The 21,781-nt window shown below is 43.1% G+C and overlaps 1 long non-coding RNA gene across 3 annotated transcripts in view; it reads left to right on the forward strand.

The window, feature by feature from the left end:
• Positions 1 to 9,292: 9,292 nt before the first annotated feature.
• Positions 9,293 to 21,781, forward strand: part of LOC142139649 (uncharacterized) — a 30,402-nt gene continuing 17,913 nt past the window's right edge. The window contains exons 1-4 of one of the 3 annotated variants that reach the window (XR_012688247.1): positions 9,293 to 9,450; positions 13,425 to 13,643; positions 13,846 to 15,587; positions 19,229 to 19,549. This is a non-coding gene — a long non-coding RNA (uncharacterized LOC142139649). Of the gene's footprint in view, positions 9,451 to 12,871; positions 13,644 to 13,845; positions 15,588 to 19,228; positions 19,550 to 21,781 lie in introns of those variants that run through there. The other 2 variants (XR_012688246.1, XR_012688248.1) reach the window with 2 other exon arrangements.

The raw sequence follows: 21,781 nt of genomic DNA on the forward strand, positions 1-21,781 counted from the left end.
CAGAGCCCCTGGAATCAGAGCCCCAGGAATCAGAGCCCTTGGAATCAGAGCCCCAGGAATCAGAGCCCCAGGAATCAGAGCCTCAGGAATCAGAGATGAAAAAACAACAAGAAAAACCTGGCGCACGGAGAGATGATACAGAAATGGAGATCAGGTGTGAATCAGTATCTGCAGCTGAAGAGATCAATGAGATCTCAAATGTAAAAAATGTACAACACAACAGAAAACAGCGCTGATGACTGATAAACACAATCATTATACAACCATCCGTGGGTAATAAATGTATATAAATACTTTATTTAAAAATGAACCATAAAATAAGCAACACTGGCCACTGGATAACAACTTGACATATAAAAAATCAGATGAACCGACTGTGTTAACCATCAATAAGGCTGATGAACCATGTAATCAATCACTCCTAAAGAGAACCAGCTAAATGTTCCACATCGTAAAGATACTAATGTCCAATAACCCCGTTGAAGATCATGAAGTGGAGCTTCAAAATAAGTGTGGCCACACTGGTGGTGGAAAGTATACGTCATCAGCGCTGTTTTCTGTTGTGTTGTACCTCAGGAATCAGAGCCCCTGGAATCAGAGCCCCAGGAATCAGAGCCCCAGGAATCAGAGCCCTTGGAATCAGAGTCTCGGGAATCAGAGCCCCAGGAATCAGAGCCCCAGGAATCAGAGACCCTCGTCAGGTCTGATAATATCTGAAAGATAAGATTGAGGGGACTTCCTGTCTGTATGCCCATTGGATGATCTGCAGCTAGCCTCTTGTAGCCATTTGGGCATAAATGGCTGATATCAGAAGACAATAGCTTGCACTTCACTACACAGTTCATGTAAACAGCATGCCACCGATCTAGGGTTCTGGCAATGTATGGAAACATTTAAACACACACATTTTTATATATATATATATATATATATATATATATATAATTTTATCACGTTACTACCAGCTTTTTTAAATAAACCAATATCTATTGTTCCTTTACCTGATGATACACAATACGTGTTGTACAGATATATTTATTTTAAGTAGAGAAACTCAATCAACAATCATTGCTGTAGTGAAGTGGGGGTGGTTTCAGGCAGTGGGTTTGTGTGTGTGTGGGGGGGGGGGGAGCAGGGTGGTGGAAATTCATTTAAAAAATGCAAAATATTCCTATTACTATTTAAAAGTCTAAAAGAGTTTTCCTTTCTGAATGTTCTCCATAGTCAGAGAGGGAACATTAACATCTTGACAACAATCTATTAGAAAATATCAGATCCCTGATTGGATTTATTAAACAATAATTTTGAAACATCACCACTTCTGCAGGATGTAAGTCTGCCTTTTATTTATCAGAAGTGACTTGGAAATCTACCTAGACTTGGACATTACTAATTCTTCATTGTTTAATGACCGATGTTACTCTCATGTCGCTCTGTAATATGTTCTATGTCCTTTCAGTATTATGAAATAGTTAAACAGCGTAGACACAGAACAGCATTAACAATGTAACCTACCGCTCTTAGGGCTAGATTTACTAAGCTGCGGATTTGAAAAAGTGGGGATGTTGCCTATAGCAACCAATCAGATTCCAGCTGTCATTTTGTAGAAGGTACTAAATAAGAGAAAGCTAGAATCTGATTGGTTGCTATAAGCAACATCCCCACTTATTCAAACCCACAGCTTAGTAAATCTAGCCCTGTCTGTGCAGTGCTTACAAAGACAACTGGCGACATCTAGTGGAAGTTTTCCATATTGCACATAATATATGAAGAGTGCAGTACAAAATAGTAGCATTCTTTTATTATTATTATTATTATTATTATTATTATTTTCATTATGAAATGCCAACATCTTCCACAACATACTGGGCGTTAAGAGAATTGGCATTATAACAGTTACATAATTGTAGCAATTACACAAACATGAGAAACAACCTAAATGAGACCTATGCTGAAGAGAGCTTACACTCTAAGGGAGAAAAGATAGAACCAATAGATAAAAGTACCTGTAAGGTGTCAGGGTGTGCATTATAAACCAGATTGTGGTGGAAGAACTTGTTAAAAAATAATCTTCTTTTCTTCTTCCTTGATCCAGTGTAGTCCAGCTGGACCCCCCCCCCCCCACCATGAAAAGTGCCACAAAAACAACCCACCAGCACAGCCTTGCACTGGCTACTGCTGAATGATCAAAGCCAGGGTTCCCCACCGCAGCCAATCACAATGGGCCAGCGCGGTGAAACGATTGTGATTGGTCTGATTCATGTTTGGACACAAGTTGTGTTTTAAAAATGAGGATGTAACTTGGGCATAGTTCCAGCCATATTCAGATTGAAGCGATCTGGGTGTAAGTACTCCCTGCCTAAAGGGTACTTGCGTAGACAGAACGCACTGCAGTATACTAACCAGCAGAAGTGCAATGGGAGGTCACATCAGAATGCATACAATTTTTTTTAGACTTTTTAATATAAATATTAATGTTACATTTTCTTCTTAAAAATAAATTACATTCAATACATAAATCAGGATGCTCAGAATGCATACTGTACATACAATGCATTTTTATAGCCTATATTATTTGCATACACATGTTTTGTCTACCTAGTGTCAGGCATACATGTAGTTTATAATAAAAACACTACTCAATGTCAGTCATCACTATCAGCCGGCATTTACACCTAATCTGTAGCTGGGGCAAAAGATACGACTGAAACTGACGTACTTAGGGGAAAACTAGGATCTGAATCTGCCGTTCTCCGTAGCCCTTACTCTACATTACCTATGTTAGTCCGCCCCTTCTCACCCCCTTCTCTCCCCCGTTCGGCTGTCGCAAGTGTCATTTGCGTTTGGACATGAATTGCACTTGTGCTCATTGGTGTAAGGCCCTATAATTTTTGTTTTCCCATTTTAGTAATTTGTGGAATGGTTTTGAAATATTGATTTTGATTTAACATGGTATGTAATACTGACTTACTGTGGGTCATAGCCAACAAATCTATTTCAAATTTTCTAATGCAACAAAAGGCTCTGTAAAACACAACGTGTAGGTCCTTTAAGATTCGTATTAGTACAATTTAACTCAGTTGCTATATTATTAATAATGCTCTTTTCTACTCATATATTCTCGTTTAGTATCAGTATCAGTGGTTGATGTGGCGATTTAGTGACGGTTTGAAAAATATAATGGGAATCCAAGGAAGAATATATTGTCAGTTCTTTTATTATGGGCATTAATCCTATTTGGAATATGCTAGTGAAGTGTGTAACAAATGGCAGGTGGAAACATATCAGTGATTCTGTGCTTATAATGCTTCTCCTTGATACATAATGGTGGATGTCCAGGTTCATGGAGTCTGGATCGTCTATGCACCCTCTGGAAATAGGAGACATTAGATCTTTTTCCTCCTTGACTTCTCACATTCCCAGGTACAGTAATTAAAACAAGGGATATAGACTAAGCATTCACCTCCTGATGGTTGCAGGAGCTGCAAACAGGGCTAGGGATCCCTCCCTAGTTGTACAATAGAAGAATAAAAATCCTGTGCGCTCACTGACTAATTGATTTGATGTTATTATATAGTGCCTAATGCAGATATTGTGGTACCCAAAAACTGGATAGGTCAAGGTAAAATCACTTAAAATACAACATTTATTATGATTCCCTATACATAATAGGACTAAAACAAGATAAAATGTAAGCAAATAATTTTACCAAAATTGACATAAAATGAAAACGTGGATGTGTGCATATAAATTGTGCACATGTAATATTATGAGTCAGTGGCAAATGACTCAACTGACCTAGTGATCTCCTATTGTACACATCCACTTGTCAATCTAAATATAAATGATCCAGCGATTAAGCGGAATGATGGTGTGAATAACAGTGATCGATTGCCCAGATAATCACACAGGTGATCAAGTGATTAGAGTTAATAATATGACCATAGATACCACAGATAAGTGTCGCGGTAAGGGAATATCATGTATGGTCACGGGTAGAAGTATCACAAGGATGCAGGTTGCAGAGGTCCATTCACAGTAAGTACAGATGAGAGTTAGCAGAACATATGTCCAATATTGTATCCCACATCAACGTGGGGTCGATACTTGCATTTGTTGTGGAGCGGTGATTAGATGGCTGTCCGGCCTCAATGCCTCACTAGAGATAGCGGCGGATGGATGGAGATGGAAATCGCAGTAGCGGGTGATCAGTCCCGCTACTGAGATGATGGAGTTGCGGTCCACAAACAGCGTGCACCACGCTTCCGGTCCTAACTTCCGGGTGGGAAGTCACATCCGGATGTTTCTATTGGCCAATAGATTGGTGTAGGGCGGAGGCCCAACGCATTTCGTCGGATAGACTTTTTCAAGGTACAGTAATTATAACCAGACATTTTACCACTGAGACCTGACTTAAAATTTCTCTATGACACCACGCCCCTCCTAAAAATGCCAATCAGAAAAGGTAACAAAGGGAACTATCCCCATCTTCACAGACCGATGAAACCCAAGGTGGTATCTTCATCCCTGGGCAATTAGAGACATAAGCACACTCCTGGCTAAAACCCTAGTGCTAACATTGCACGATAGGCAGTAACATAGATCCCTAACGAGGTATGTTTTGTAAAATTAAGCAACTATCTGCCATAGGTAACATGGTCTTAGAGAAAATACAACAGAAGTGCAGGGCCCATTAAATAACTTACACATTATATATCAATAATGGACACAACCGATGGTATAGTCTGTTAATTTTGTGCCTTTTTTTTATACATTTCCATGGTTGATGTCACACTCACCTTCTTTACATAGCAGGGAACCCCACGTTACTATGATTGACAGCTGTCAATCATTAATCATCATCAGCTTCATCACTGTCCGTCATTGTTACTGATAAACTTAATTTATATCTGTTTATGCTACTGACGTACTAAAGAGGACCTTGGTTTTATAGTAGTAATTCTGTATTATTTAGACTGAAGCGGTTTATATAACAACAATGTGACTATTGAGTAATAATTGCAGTGACCACGACCTCTAGCATCTGATGTACCCAGTATCCTGTTTCTTCTTTCAGTTTCAGGAGTAAGATCTTTATTAATCTGCCAACGTCTCAGTTATCTGTCTTCGAATAATAAGATATTTTGAGTTCCCGGCTTTAGCTCTTGTTTCCTGAGAACATCCTGGTTCCTGTTTGTCAGACTATTAGCTGAGCAGCTGAAGGTTAATTACATCAACGACCAGACCTGATGTCACCCCGAGTCTGTGGAAAACAGCCCAAGTACAATAGTGACATCTCACACTGATGTCCCAACCTGGAGGTCGTCTCTCCCCCCTGAGCAGAGCCACAATCTCTACAGAACCGCAGAGAGATGGATCCTGGGAAACTGATCCTGACATCTGGGGCACAGGCTGGCTTTATACATCTGTATACATACAGGCTTCCTGCATAGATATAAACTATACAACAAGATCAGTTACCGGGAGCCGGACCCCACAGCTTGTGGGTATCACTCTCGGGGGTTAGGAATAAACAAGGTCTGTGATATGTACTGAAAGCAAAGGCTGCAATAGGGTCAACTCAAAGGATATGGTGGGACCAGAACAGGTACAATATTATCCCAACTTTATTATTATCCCAACTTTTCAGACATTTCAAATGGCCAAAGAGGGATACTTAAAGGGACAGTCCACTTTTAAACAACCCTCCTTTAATATAACCAGTCCTTACATGTTACACACCTTCATCCTCCATTACTTCAATCTGGGAGATGATCATTATTGCAGTCAGCTCATTGTCCCTGTAAAAACTCTACAGGTCACATGGGGGAATTACAATATAGAGCTCAGTTGAGGTTGGATGCACTGCAGCAGAGGGACACATAGGATAATCAGGTAAGAAGAAGGGGACTCGCTGTCACCACACAGGGTATATTAACAGGGGGCGATCCCTTCAGTTATCACTAGTCCTGGATGTCAGAAGGTCTCTGCTCAGTGGTAAGAGCTGCTTGTTGCATAGGGTGCTGTGAGAATCCCTCCAAATCCCAAATCCCTCTATCCAAATACAAGATGTGATTTGTCCCGGGGAACATGAGGTCACGCCGGTTAATTGTTCTCATGCTGGGCCCGATTCATTACGGCACTCAAAACGCACATAAATTGCGGTTCTTTGAAAACACGCGTAATCTGGGCATTTGCACGTTCGGATTAAACAAGGAGCGGATCTACAGAAACGTCTCTTGTTAAATACGGGTCCAGGTCCTCTCTGCTGTGACAGACACAATACACTGCAGGATACGTCCTATACATATGTGGGATATAAAGGCCCAGAAGAACGCTCAGAAATATATATATATATATATATATATATATATATATATATATATATATATATATATATATATAGTCATTAATGACCAAATATTAAAAAAAAATATTTTTTTTTCATTTCCCGTGCTCCGTAAAATACATTTATTATATTTATGCAGTGGGCTCATGTGCCGGACTATGCATGCTCAGAAGAGGTGGGTTCACAAAGCCCCTACCCAAATTTTGCAATGGCACCTATAAAATGAAAGCCTGTATGTTGCTAAAGCTAAATCCTATTTACAACAACTGATCTACCTGATCTTGCATTGCTGCCTGTTCTGTTCTCTAGAGGAAGCTGCCATTACTTAGGAGTGTGTTACTTTATTATATTACACCACTCTCTTTGTTGTGTAAAGCCAGCGCTATTGTCAGTGAGCTGTATTCTCCTAGATAAGAGAACTGCTCTGTACCAATAGGAGAGTAGAATCATGGCGCAGGGCCAGCAATGTCTCAATAGGCATAACTGACATGCTATGCTTTGTCATTTGAGCTTTCTGACCTGTATCATATCCCCTTTGAACGTTGTCTAAAGCTGCCCATAGCCTGAGGTTGGCCGGTTACAACACATTTTCACATTTCAGAAGGAACAATAGACTTCAGATATGATTAGATAAACTTTCAACTACAGCACAAACAGAGACATAATCAAAGGAATGGTTGATTTAAACATCATAGTCTCATTTACATTTATTTACATGTAGTATCTTTTTCCTACCACCAGAAATCATATTGAAGCAATCAATCAAACCAGGAGCTATGGAAATGAATGGGAAGACCCCCTAATAAATAAAGACAGCATGGTGTCCACCCAATATCCATAACCAGCAACAGCACCAGACACACTGGGTCAGTCACATAATAACACTGAGACCTGCTGGGTTTATCATGAGCTTATGATGTTATGATGTGTGAAGGAATCGTTCATTTCGTTCTCATTGTTTTTCAGAAAGTGCTATCGCTATGCGTGTGCTATAACTAAGAGTTTATCTAATCATATATGAAGTTCATTGTCCCTTCTGAAATATAAAATCCCCTTTCGTTACTCCAAATTGCGCTCCTCTAAACGCAGTAGGAGGAGCTTGCTGCTGCCACCACTAGGCTCCTTTGCTGGCATCTAGAACCAGTTCCTTCTGGGTAACTGTCGCTGCTAGTGTACCCCTCACTGGGCACCTGGGCTGGTACCACTGACCTCTTCCTTTAGATCAGGGTTGTTGTGGATGGTTCCCCCATCCTATCACACTGGCCAGAGCTGCAGGTAGCCGGCAGAGTGTTGGTACTGGATGCTGGGTCCAAACCTCAGATCAGCCGGATAACGGATTAGATTGGTCTAATCTGTAGGTCACAGGAATTACAGCAGGTAAGTAGGCGTCAAAGCAGGATCTTGAAGCAGTGATGTTTTATTAGCTCAAGTAGTCCTTATAAGGGCAGTTACATTCCAGTCTGTGGTACTTGCGATCTTTACAGAAGTTATCAATGGAATGATACATTACATGGTCAAACAGTGCTTTATTTATACAGTTTTGGACACATAGCCTGTCACTGGGTAATCCAGCCCCCTGATCCTCCCTGGCACCAAAACGTCTGAGGTTACATCAGATGATTTAACATCAGGATGTGATATATTCTCCAGACTTGAGTTAACGCATTTTTAAGCTTTAACAAAGTTCACATCAATCTGTGATTTCCTGAGTCTTACAAAGATGGGAAGTCTAGCAGCAAGTCTAATTACTCCCTCCTGTGCTTTCAGGTTAAAAAGACATGTTGGTCACTGAGATGAAAAAGAAAGGTCTAATTAACATGAGACTACCTGCCTTCAGACAGTTTCAAAAACACACTTCCTCCTCACATTTACCTAATTGCGATTTTCTTTAGAAAAGTCACAAAACCAAATCATGACATAGTGTTCCAGAAATCAATACACTGACATATAAAATACATGTCAAAAATTGGTGTATTTGTAATGATATAAATTGGCGCACTGCGCTAAATAATTTAAATACATTTATACAATAAGTTATTTATAAGTGATCCAGACACAGTAATTTTGAACATTTTCTACAAGATGTATTTTATTGTTGCACCTTGCTGTAGTAAACTGTCCCCCAAGACGAGTGGGTGGGTGGATAGCTCAGTGTTGCAAGTTATGAAACCACCAAAGCAGAGCAAATGGGACTCTTGAATCTCACAACTCTGAGAAAGAACACTCCTGACTTCATCAGATCTGACCACTTCGGTCAGTAAATGACTGTGTAATGCATTCCCTGTCCCTAATGTTGGTTAATGTGTAAAGTTTGCCCTCTGTTTCCGGTGAAACTATTTCAGGTTCTTTCAGTTTGCAAGGAGTTAAAGAGTCGTGACCACAAAGTTCAAATATCAATCTTTTATTGCAAACAAGAAAAAATATAATAATCATTTACTTAGCTTCGATAGTTCTCTTAGAATCATGTTTAATCAGCAATTATCCAGGTCCCCACTCAAATCTCTCTCTCTCGAGCTGGATAGACAAATGATTGGCACCATTACCATCACTATTAATTGCAGGCTAATTAAATCTGACACGTTTTTGTATACATTTTTTCAGCACTCTAATCAGCAATTATAGTTATCCCTTTTTCCTATAACTGGCACTAAATAAACTAATTTTTATAACTGTACAAATCTACCAACACTCATATTGAGACTTATGAAATTATATATATGCTCAATGCAAAAGTGAATTAACGGGACTTATATGGATAAACAATATAATTAACAATTGAATAAGGGGTATTAACATCATAAAGTTCAACACAGGTTCCTAGTGTGTTCTTTTTAACACACCACATAAACACTAATACACTTTTTAATCACAATTTCGCTGGTATAATGTTTTAAATTATTAATAAATATATTATTTTAATTTTCCGTTTCCTGGATTTGTGGAACTTCTATGTATTGTGTCATCTATATTGATCTATATCAACTATATAAGATTCCCAGATAAGTGCATCGTTCTCAAATAAATTCTTGAAAAACAGGATGAAGTTCTTCAATTGTGATCTATCTCCTAGTGTAAAACAACATAAAAACAACAATAAACAGGTGTTAGAGAATTATATACAAAAGACCTTGATTAAATATTATTATTATTATTATTATTATTATTATTATTATTACTATAAGGAATACTTGTGATGGAATGAGAGGTTCACTCTTCCCCATCAAACAGAGCATGGGGGGAGCTAAGATCCGGCCCTAATGGATAAGAACTTACAATTGGGGAGCTGAGAGACATAAGCGCCCCCTGGAGGCTGGAAATCATGGACTGCAGGGGGAACCAGCTCTCTCTTCCTCTTAGGGCTAGATTTACTAAGCTGCGGGTTTGAAAAAGTGGGATGTTGCCTATAGCAACCAATCAGATTCTAGCTTTCATTCATTTAGTACATTCTACAAAATGAAAGCTAGAATCTGATTGGTTGCTATAGGCAACATCCCCACTTTTTCAAACCCGCAGCTTAGTAAATCTAGCCATTAGACTCTCTGAGTGCAGGTGATCACCTTCAGTCGCTCAGTGTTGCAGTTAAATCACCTCCTGTGAATTTCAGGCAATTCATCTCATCCTTAGAGTTTAATAAACAATCAGTCGCTTTTCCCAAGAGATAGTAGGAGATTCTGGACAGGAAAATCTTGTTTGGAATAGAGAACACAAAGGTTTATTTTTGTTAAGATTATTCACATAAAATCCCACTGTTTTGTCTTGTTATTACATGATTAGAAGAGGGTCTTAATCTCTCGACTAATCATCGGTGTAATTTTGTAGATTAAAAGTAAAGAAAAGATGATACAGACAGGACAACCGTCCCTTGTAATTTTCAAAGAAATATAGTGTCAGCCACAAATTTTTGCTGACATAATATTTATCCAGCATGGACCTATGTTACGAAAATTAACCTATTGACAGCTCACATATTGGTCTATACCAGTGCTTCCCAAACTTTTGCAGTAGCGGCACCCTTAGAGTCTCCATATATTTTCAAGGCACCCCTCCAAAATAATTATCGAGCAGTCCCGTTTTAAAAGCAGTCAAAAACGTAAAAAGTATTTAGGTCAGGACAGAGATACTTATTTAGTTGTATGCAAAAATAATACACATAAATCCAAGGGAAAAGAATATTTTTATATATATTTTTTGCAATTATATTTCTGTCAAAGAATAATTTACAGCTAACTCACACTGTGCCCCCTCTGCATCTCCACATTCTCTGTGCCCCCTTGGCAACACCACACACTGTGCCCCCTCTGCATCCACACACACTGTGCCCCCTGCATCCAAACACTCTGTGCCCCTCTGCATCCACACACTCTGTGCCCCTTTGCATTCACACACTCTGTGCCCCCTGCATCCACACACACTGTGCCTCCTCTGCATCTCCACATACTCTGTGCCCCCTCGGCATCACCACACACTGTGCCCCCTCTGCATCCACACACTCTGTGCCCCTCTGCATCCACACACTCTGTGCCCCTCTGCATCCACACACTCTGTGCCCCTCTGCATCCACACACTCTGTGCCCCTCTGCATCCACACACTCTGTGCCCCTTTGCATTCACACACTCTGTGCCCCTCTGCATCCACACACTCTGTGCCCCCTGCATCCACACACTCTGCCCCTCTGCATCCACACACCCTGTGCCCCCTGCATCCACACACTCTGTGCCTCTCTGCATCCACACACTCTGTGCCCCTCTGCATCCACACACACTGTGCCCCTCTGCATCCACACACTCTGTGCCCCTCTGCATCCACACACTCTGTGCCCCTCTGCATCCACATACTCTGTGCCCCTCTGCATCCACACACACTGTGCCCCTCTGCATTCACACACACTGTGCCCCCTCTGCATCCACACACACTGTGCCCCCTCTGCATCCAAACACTCTGTGCCCCTCTGCATCCACACACTCTGTGCCACTCTGCATCCACACACTCTGTGCCCTCTGCATCCACACACTCTGTGCCCCTTTGCATCCACACACTCTGTGCCCCCTGCATCCACACACTCTGTGCCCCCTGCATCCACACACTCTGTGCCCCCTGCATCCACAAACTCTGTGCCCCCTGCATCCACACACTCTGCCCCTCTGCATCCACACACCCTGTGCCCCCTGCATCCACACACTCTGTGCCCCTCTGCATCCACACTCTGTGCCCCCTGCATCCACACACTCTGTGCCCCCTCTGCATCCACACTCTGTGCCCCCTGCATCCACACACTCTGTGCCTCCTGCATCCACACACTCTGTGTTCCCTCTGCATCCAGACACTCTGTGCCCCCTCTGCATCCACACACTCTGTGCCCCCTGCATCCACACACTCTGTGCCCCCTGCATCCACACACTCTGTGCCCCTCTGCATCCACACACACTGTGCCCCCTCTGCATCCACACACACTGTGCCCCCTCTGCATCCACACACTCTGTGCCCCTCTGCATCCACACACTCTGTGCCACTCTGCATCCACACACTCTGTGCCCTCTGCATCCACACACTCTGTGCCCCTTTGCATCCACACACTCTGTGCCCCCTGCATCCACACACTCTGTGCCCCCTGCATCCACACACTCTGTGCCCCCTGCATCCACAAACTCTGTGCCCCCTGCATCCACACACTCTGCCCCTCTGCATCCACACACCCTGTGCCCCCTGCATCCACACACTCTGTGCCCCTCTGCATCCACACTCTGTGCCCCCTGCATCCACACACTCTGTGCCCCCTCTGCATCCACACTCTGTGCCCCCTGCATCCACACACTCTGTGCCTCCTGCATCCACACACTCTGTGTTCCCTCTGCATCCAGACACTCTGTGCCCCCTCTGCATCCACACACTCTGTGCCCCCTGCATCCACACACTCTGTGCCCCCTGCATCCACACACTCTGTGCCCCTCTGCATCCACACACACTGTGCCCCCTCTGCATCCACACACACTGTGCCCCCTCTGCATCCACACACACTGTGCCCCCTCTGCATCCACACACACTGAGCCCCCTCTGCATCCACACACTCTGTGCCCCTCTGCATCCACAACACTCTGTGCCCCTCTGCATCCACACACTCTGTGCCCCCCTGCATCCACACACTCTGTGCCCCCTGCATCCACACACTCTGTGCCCCCTCGCTCTGCCCCCTCTGCATCATTTCTGCCCCCTCTGCATCCGTGCTGTGCCCGCTTGCTCTGCCCCCTCTGTATCCCACCGTGGACTGGAAGAAAAAGAAAAAGAAAAACTAACCTATCCGGCAGCACCCGGGACCCAGCATCCTCTCTCCTGCTGCTTCTCACTGAATATGTCGGGTGTGATGACGTCATGCCCAGCATTCAGTGAGAAGCGAGGAGGTTGCTGGGTCCCGGGCGCCGCCGGATTGGTAAGTTGTTGTTTTTTTCTTTTTTCTTCCTGGCCGCGGCACCCCTGTGACAGCGCCGCAGCACCCCTGGGAGCCGCGGCACCCCTGTGACACAGTTTGGGAACCTAGGAGCTACATGATAGTCACTTTACTTGTCTAGTGTATCTGTTAGACTACACAACTAGGTTATATTGGATAAGGGTCTGACTACCTTCCATAAAATATTAAGCCAAACATGCACCAGGTACAAGATTACATTCCTAAAGTCCAAATCTGTAACCCCAGACACACAGATTCACTTCTAAAACTATTATCATAGATATTTCCATCCAGGTCTGTGTCCCCTCGTCAGGAAAAGATTGGAGAAGGGCATAGGTGGCAGAAGCTGGGTGGGCTCCGGTGGCTGGATCACTTATAAATTACTTATTGTAATAATATATTTCAATTATTAGCACAGTGTGCCAATTTATATCATTAGAAATGTACTGATTCTTGATACTGTAAATTAGAATCTTATTTTTTTATATTGTGTGTATTTTGGTATAGGAAATGTATTTATTTATGAGACCAGGGGAGGAAATTAGTTTTTTGTTTTAACCTATCTAGAAGAAAACAAAATTAGGCTAATTAGATCTTTGTCATCTGTGAGTGACCAACACTTGAATACACAGAAAGGAGACATTACCTGTATCCTGCCACGGACGAAACACGTTGGTTCACCTGCATATTACACCTTACAAGCATCATCCGTCAGCTGCCCAAGCAAGGACACCAGAATGAAGAACCAAAAGTCGCGCATTCCACGACAAACTGGAAGCAGAGCGCAGTGGAATGCAAATCGCATCCACGCCGCGGGGAGCCACTCACCACCCACCACCCACCAATGAAAGGTAATGACTTCTAAAAGCCACAAACTGCTCTTATAAGAGCAAACCATAAGACCAAACATTGCACTCAATAATGTACCACCACCCACTGTTAGAAACCACATATTTACACATTAATACATATACACTCAGCAACCAGGCATAAGTATTGTGTCTATTTTGCATCTCTCTCCCTCCCCACACCCCCCTTTTTCTCTCCTAACAGGAGCACAAAGCATATACAACCAAGAAGCTCAACCGCAACAAAATTGGAGGAATAACAAAATTAAAGGCAAGTTCTTATCACCACCCTCCCATCTCTCTTTGCCATTATCCACATACAGTATCCTATGGGAACTACCGAACCTACACCACCGCACACACCACTAGTAGTTGCGCCACGGCAGATACCCAACCAAGTTAGTTACCTGTATCCTGCCTGGTTAAAGTGAAAGGAAACCTCTGATCAATGTGATTGAGGATATCACAGATTGATGTGAATTTTGTTAAAGGTATAAAGTACATCCTGATGTTAATGTTTGAATGAAATATTTCATTCTTGCGGAGCCGTCCCGGATGAGGGGGCTGGATTACCCTCTGCTGACATGTATGTCAGAATCTGTATAAAAAGTGCCCTGGTTTATACTGAAATGTATCATTATTGTTCCATCTGATCTTCTGATCACTGGTACCTTAAACCACTGTGAACTGTCCTTGTTAGGACACATGAGCTAATAAACATTTTGCTTCAAGATCCTGCGACTGCTTCCCAGCTGTAATTCCTGTGGCCTGCAGATTAGATCCAAATCTAATCCGTTCTCCGGCTGTTCTCAGGTTGGAACCCAGCGTCTAACATCAACACTCTGCCCACTACCCAGCAGCTCTGGCTAGTGTGATAGGCCAGGGAGGAACCATCCACAGCAACCCTGATCTACCGGAAGAGGTCAGGGGTACCAGCCCAGGTGCACCAGCAAGGGGGTACACTAGCAGCGACAGTTACCCAGAAGGTAGCGGTACTAGGTGCCGGTGTAAGAGCCTGGTGGTGGCAGCATTGTAAGCCCCTCCTACTGCGGTTAGAGGGTGCAATTTTGGATAAAGAAAGGGAACGGTGGCAAAGTAAGCTCAGCTGGTTTCCAGCAGCAACAGACAGGGTGGCATAGGAGGTCCATCATGTCACACCTCCCAAGTGGGTCCTTCCCTTGGGCATTGTGTCCCACCCTTTCAGCTTCTTACTTTAGTCTCCTGTTCCTAAGACTAGGAGTGCTGCATGGGGCTGTGACATCATAGCTTAGGGCCACCCTCTCACATGCATGGAGAGGCAGCAGTCTGCAGTCTCACAGGTAAGAAGCAATTGTTTCTCCCTTTTCCCTATAGAATCAAAAACATATTTACCCATCAAAGGTACCCAGAGAAAGCCCTATCTGCCCCGAAGGAAACAGTAAAAATAATGTTGTCTCCTGAGGTGCAAAATTGACTCCAACCCTGGCAGCGAAACGGGTAATGTGACATTTCACCTTCATTAATTGATTAGTTCATTTTCTACTATCACTTTCTATACCTATATTGCCATTTGTGGTTCCATTTGTGACGAGGTGAGAAAGGAAATGACGGATTGATTTGATATGTTTGTTATATATTTTGGCTCAGTGAAATCCATTCAGAGCAGCGTAATATACTGAAGTGATCCGATAATGGAAACAGATTTACTCACCACTATTTTCAGCAAAGGAAGTGATACATGCTTAGCTATAGAATATATGATCAATATCACATGACTTTAAGAGATACATGTAGGTGGAAGGAAGAAGGGTGAACTGACAGGATACCACATACTGTGTCAGACTTTCTGTGTAGTCTGACTCCAAGTATCACATCCACATATATCAGACTGACTGACTGTGTGTCCTAGGTGCAGAATGACCGGTATCAATATTCTGAGGATCAGTCTGATCCTGCTCCTGCTTCCAGGTATGTGCTATATCATTCAGTATTACATATTGCATGTTATATAATAATATTATCTATCTATCTATCTATCTATCTATTAGAGATGCTCACGCTCGGTTCCCTGAGAACCGAACACACATGAGCTTAGCAGATCCGAGACTGCTCGGCTCGATACTTTCACGCGCCCTCGGAACTGAAAACGAGGCAAAACGTCATTGTTACGTCGTCGGATCTCGAATCTCCTGATTTTTGGATTCTATAAGTACCGCCCTCAGGGCGATCCAGCACCATTTCACAGAGGTACACAGATGGGGTAGCACAGTTCTTGGCAGTCCCTAGTGCAGTTGGGCAGCGTCAGGTAGAATAGAAAGAGGAGGGGTAGCAGTGTTCTTCAAAGTCTCCAGTGACATTCAGGAGTGCTCCATTGCTTCATTGCTGAAATAGAATTATTAGGTCTGGCAGGCTTGGTCTTCTGAATTTGCAGTCAAATTGTACTCTGTTATATAGGTTACACACAAAGAGGAGAGCTCCATTGCTCCATTGCTAATTGTCATTGCTGAAATAGAAATAATAGGGATGGCAGTCTTGGTCTAAATTTGCAGTTACATTTTACTGTACCATAGCTCACTCAGAACCAGGAGAGGGAGCAGGGTTCAGTGCTGAAACAGAAATTGTAATAATAGGGCTGTCAGTGTTCTTAAAATACTCCAGTGGCATTCTACTGTGCCATAGCTCATACAGAAACAGGAGGGGTGGCATTGTTCTTGTCACTCTCCAGTCTCAGTCATGATGATACTAATCCCTCTGCCTCATGTGCTAAAGCCTATGTTCAAGTGCATAGTGCTTTTAAATCAGGGAAACAAAATGTAAATAAAAAGCTTGTACCTTTTTAAAGAAAAAGAAACTTCTCTAATTAAGGTGAAAGTTTACTGTAGAAAAAAATAAAATTGCCAAGATGCCATTCTACCCAAAATATTACCAGACATACCAGCATCAGCTAGCTCCCTTCTCTTAGCTAGATTTCAGCACCTGCAATCTACACTGTCCTCATATTCACCCTCATCAGTGTGTACATCATCCTCAAACAATACTAATTCATCCCCGCTGGAATCCACCATCAAGTCTGTGTACTTTGATGTAATTGACTGCAAATGACTTGAAATTAGTGTGATTGAGGTTAATAATAATAATGTAGGAACAAAAAACTAGCAAAATTATGTGATTTTAGCATATTTAGCTATTTTTCTAAAAAATACAGATCCAAAACCAAAACCAAAACACACGAGAGTGTTTTCTATCTATCTATCTATCTATTTTTTTCTTATTATCTGCAGTGGCGTTGTTACTGTATACAAACATGTTAGATATTTACAGTGTTGGACTGGGGCATGAAGGCCCACCGGGGGACTGCGATGCTGGGGGGCCATCAGAGGGGGTGTGTCCAGCCATTATAGAGGCGAGACCAGACACTAGAGGGGGAGTGGTCAGCCCACGAAGGACAGCTAGCACCATAGTGTAGTATATAAAGAATGCAGTGTATATATAAGAGTACATAAATCAGGATTGTCCCACTAGAATCAGAACATTTGACATACTGTCCTACCTGTTCATGTAACTTTTACCACCTGTGGCTGCTGGTTTCTTTAGTTGCAGCTTGTCTGGATCCTGGAATGTTGGGGGCCCTATTTGGAAAAAGAAATGGGTACATTTAGAAAATTCCAACCAGCCCCGGCGTAAAATCAGTAAGACTCACGATTAATACTTAGGCCTTCCTCCAGCCCCAACATTATAATAATAGTATTCCCATTTAATAAAAAAAAAACTATTTTTCTCCCTCCAAACAGCCCCAGCAATAAAATAATATCATTTACATATAATAAATATACCTGTTTCCTGAAACCATCACTGCCATTAAATAATTAATTTTCACATTTAATAAATAGACCTCATGCTCCTCAAACTCAGCCCCGTATTCAATTAATAGCCCCCAAACCACCCAATCTTAAATTAATAGACCCCGCTATAAAATTAAATTGCCCCATCATCACCCCACAAACAAAATAGCACCCATTAATTAGCCACCACCTACCACACACACATTAAATTGCCACAAGCCCACTGTGCCATCACACACACATTACTGTGCCCCTTCATCACCATGCTGTGCTCCCTTATGATCACACTGCGCCCTCCATGCTGATTTTGCTCCTCCCTTCTCCTGGCCCCCCTGCATTTGCTTCTCTTCACACTCTGCCATGCTGCTTTGGCCCCCTTCAGCCTCATCCCATATACCTCTTTCATCCCTCATCACATATCCCAAGTTCATCCCTCATGCCTTACCCCATAGCCCCCTTTCAAGGGATATGGGGTGAGGCAAATTGACTTAACTTGTGTCCCCCTATCCTACTCACAGGCCTAATGCCCAAATTGCAGCAGGGCCTTGTGCCCTTTTGTGCAAAGAAAATTAAATTGGGGTGCGGGTGTTGACCTTTAGGGATCTTCTCCAGGGACTCCCCGGTTTGCAGCCGCCACCTCAATGCGCTGCCGCCGTCTTCGGGTCTTCAGGAGGCAAAGTAGCTCTTAGCCCCAACAAGGGTTCCCTGACTCCACTCTCACTTCCATGTCGTCCGCCGTCTTCTTGCTTCTTTTCTTGACCGCAACGTCTTCTTCTCTGTCGTCTTCCTCTCCTGCTTTCCATGCCAACTCTTTTCCGACGTCCTCTTCCGTCTCTCCGCCGTCAAGGCTATTTAAGGCCAGCTTAAATAGACTGATTGGCACACCACCCCGGCCAATAAGGATGGAGCGCCACGGAACCTGGAGGGGTCCATCAGACCCCTGACCAGCCAGTACGCCCTCCACACCACTATGCTTCACAGTAGGTAGAGTGTTCTTGGGGTGATGCACAGTATTAGGATTGCACCAAGCATAGCCCTATCATATAATCATCCTCCACCGCAGCTTCTCTCCACCCTCTACATGGGCAATGCTTCAGGGGATCTCCGGGGACACTCCTCTACACCTGCAACTACATAGTGCAGGCATCTGTACTCCTCGCTGGCCATTGTAGGTGCAGTATACTTAGCTTCTGTGGATTCCTGCCACTGCATGCACAAATCCTGGGGACAACTGAGTATAGACCAGCACGTCCAACTCTAATCATCATCATCATCATCATTTATTTATATAGCGCCACTAATTTCACAGCACTGTACAGAGAACTCATTCACATCAGTCCCTGCCCCATTGGAGCTTACAGTCTAAATTCCCTAACATACACACACACAGACACACACACATAGACATATACATATACATATACATACAGACAGAGAGGTAGAGACTAGGGTAAATTTTTGATGGAATGGAGGCTGCTAATGGTGAAGCCTACAATTAGCCAGGTTCTAGAGGTTTATTCTAGGGTTTGGTGTTTGGGTCACAGCAAGATTTAATTTGAGTTCCCTACAACAATGACTTGATTTTTGCCACCCTCACATAAAATGAAGACTTGTGAAATGCCCGGGCTATTGTTGGTCAGTTTTTTCCATTTCTATCTCTAGATTTTCTCATTACTATAGTGGATCTGACGTGTTCAACCTTCTGATTTAAGAAATGTGTTCACATATGTTGTGTCTGATAGTAACGTTTGACATTGATGTCTTCAGTTCCAGCATCACCTGTCCGTGTTGTGCCACAGTCTGCCACGGTGATAATGCGCTGCCTGGGAATCATTAGAACAACGGATGAAAATGACACACCAGTAATCACATGGAGGAAACACAATAATTTGCACAATCTGGTATTTTCTACATGGAAGAATATAACAGCATCAAACTTCACAGACACCAGAATCTCCTTCCTGAACCCAGAGCAGCCACTCACACTCCAGATAACAGAGACTCAGCCGAGTGACTCTGGGAATTACACTTGTCTCATATCAACAACAGATGCATTCTTTACAAACTCGTGGACGCTTCATGTATCAGGTATAATTCACAAAACGCCTTCACTTTATTTCATGTCCAGATATAGATAGCTGTATACTGACCCAGTAATTGTCTAGTATGAAATTGTTGAAAATAGTAATGTAAAGAGATGTGTGTGTTGCTGTGTGCGTGTTCCTATGTGTATATTGCTGTGTGTTCCTGTGTGTGTGTGTGTTGCTGTGTGTGTGTGTGTGTGTGTGTGTTGCTGTGTGTGTGTTGCTGTGTGTGTGTGTTTGAGTGTCTATTTTATGTATATATTTTTGCCACAACTCTGTAACAAATTTTAGCCAGCCAGATTGCTGCAGACTTTGGTCAAAACTGGTGAAAATTGGGACCATTGTAAAGAGAATATTAGAAAATAGACTGGAAATGAATGTTGATGCTAAAAATAGTAATATAGAATAAAAAAACAGCTCAAAATGACATTATTTTACTTATATTTCACAATTTTCGCACATCATTGTTCCGGTTCATATAATGTAGTACTCATACATGTACGGCTACTAACTCGATTGCAACTTGATCCCTGACGAAGTCCGCCCGGACGAAACGCGTTGGAACTGACCACTTCACGAGAAACTTGCCTGCAATCCGGAAAGAGTTTACAAAGCACCCGGCTCAGCGAGAACCGGCACACCTTTCAACAAACATTAAACAGCACGAACAGAGTCTCAGCTCTGCAGTGGAACGCACAGGCGCCTGTGCGTTCCAAACCCACAAACCGGAAGTAAGAACACAGGAAGAGAGTCGCAGATCCATAGCCACCCCGACTGTCCGTCCTACACTACTTCTCTACACCTACTACAACATCCACCCACTGACGAACTACAAGGAAAGGGTAAAATACCATAACTGCTCTTTTTAGAGCTTCAAGCAAATAACGCTATTTCCATTTAAATTCCACCCGCTTTATTAAGCACACACACCACACCTAACCCCGTTTCAACCCACCTCAGGTATCCACGTACATCTCCTTTAGAGACACTCCATCCTCCCCAACTACCCTTTAATACGTTAACATAAGCCACACATATCCCCTTAAAAAGGGAACCATACAGATTTATACTCATAGGAGTTCAAGCTTGCTTGTTCACCCCACAGCCCTACACACCAATATATATATATTCTTAAGGAAAGCAGGCCTAGTCATTTTATAGCAGATTATCTGCAAAAGCTTCTGATACAAGCTTGAGGCAGGGCATATAAATCCCCGTGCCCACCTAAGCCCTACCACCCTTAGTATCCCACAGTATACACGGCACTAGAGCTATAACCAAGGCCTAAGAGCTAAGGACCTAAATTGCGAAAGGGGCTATAAACGAATCCCGGCCGCAATCGTGTATACTGCCTCACCTGCTCTTTTCTCTCGCCCTTCCCCTCTGTCTCTCTCTTTCTCCCTCCCCCCTCCCCTATTTTTTCTCCTCACAGGTCGCGCCACGGAAACAACAAGGAGATAATTCACAAAACGCCTTCACTTTATTTCATGTCCAGATATAGATAGCTGTATCCTGACCCAGTAATTGTCTAGTATGAAATTGTTGAAAATAGTAATGTAAAGAGATGTGTGTGTTGCTGTGTGTGTTCCTGTGTGTGTTGCTGTGTGTGTGTGTGTGTGTGTGTGTGTGTGTGTGTGTGTTGCTGTGTGTGTGTTGCTGTGTGTGTGTGTGTGTGTGTGTGTGTGTGTGTTGCTGTGTGTGTGTGTGTGTGTGTGTGTGTGTGTGTGTGTGTTGCTGTGTGTGTGTTGCTGTGTGTGTGTGTGTGTGTGTGTGTGTGTTGCTGTGTGTGTGTGTGTGTGTGTGTGTTGCTGTGTGTGTGTTGCTGTGTGTGTGTTGCTGTGTGTGTGTGTGTGTGTTGCTGTGTGTGCGTTCCTATGTGTATATTGCTGTGTGTGTGTGTGTGTGTGTGTGTGTGTGTGTGTGTGTGTGTGTGTGTGTGTTGCTGTGTGTGTGTTGCTGTGTGTGTGTTGCTGTGTGTGTGTTCCTATGTGTATATTGCTGTGTGTGTTCCTGTGTGTGTGTGTGTTCCTGTGTGTGTGTGTGTTGCTGTGTGTGTGTGTGTGTGTGTGTGTGTTGCTGTGTGTGTGTGTGTGTGTGTGTGTGTGTTGCTGTGTGTGTTGCTGTGTGTGTGTTGCTGTGTGTGTGTGTTTGAGTGTCTATTTTATGTATATATTTTTGCCACAACTCTGTAACAAATTTTAGCCAGCCAGATTGCTGCAGACTTTGGTCAAAACTG

Source organism: Mixophyes fleayi, chromosome 2 (genome assembly GCF_038048845.1).
Source record: "Mixophyes fleayi isolate aMixFle1 chromosome 2, aMixFle1.hap1, whole genome shotgun sequence".
Taxonomy (NCBI): Eukaryota; Metazoa; Chordata; class Amphibia; order Anura; family Limnodynastidae; genus Mixophyes; species Mixophyes fleayi.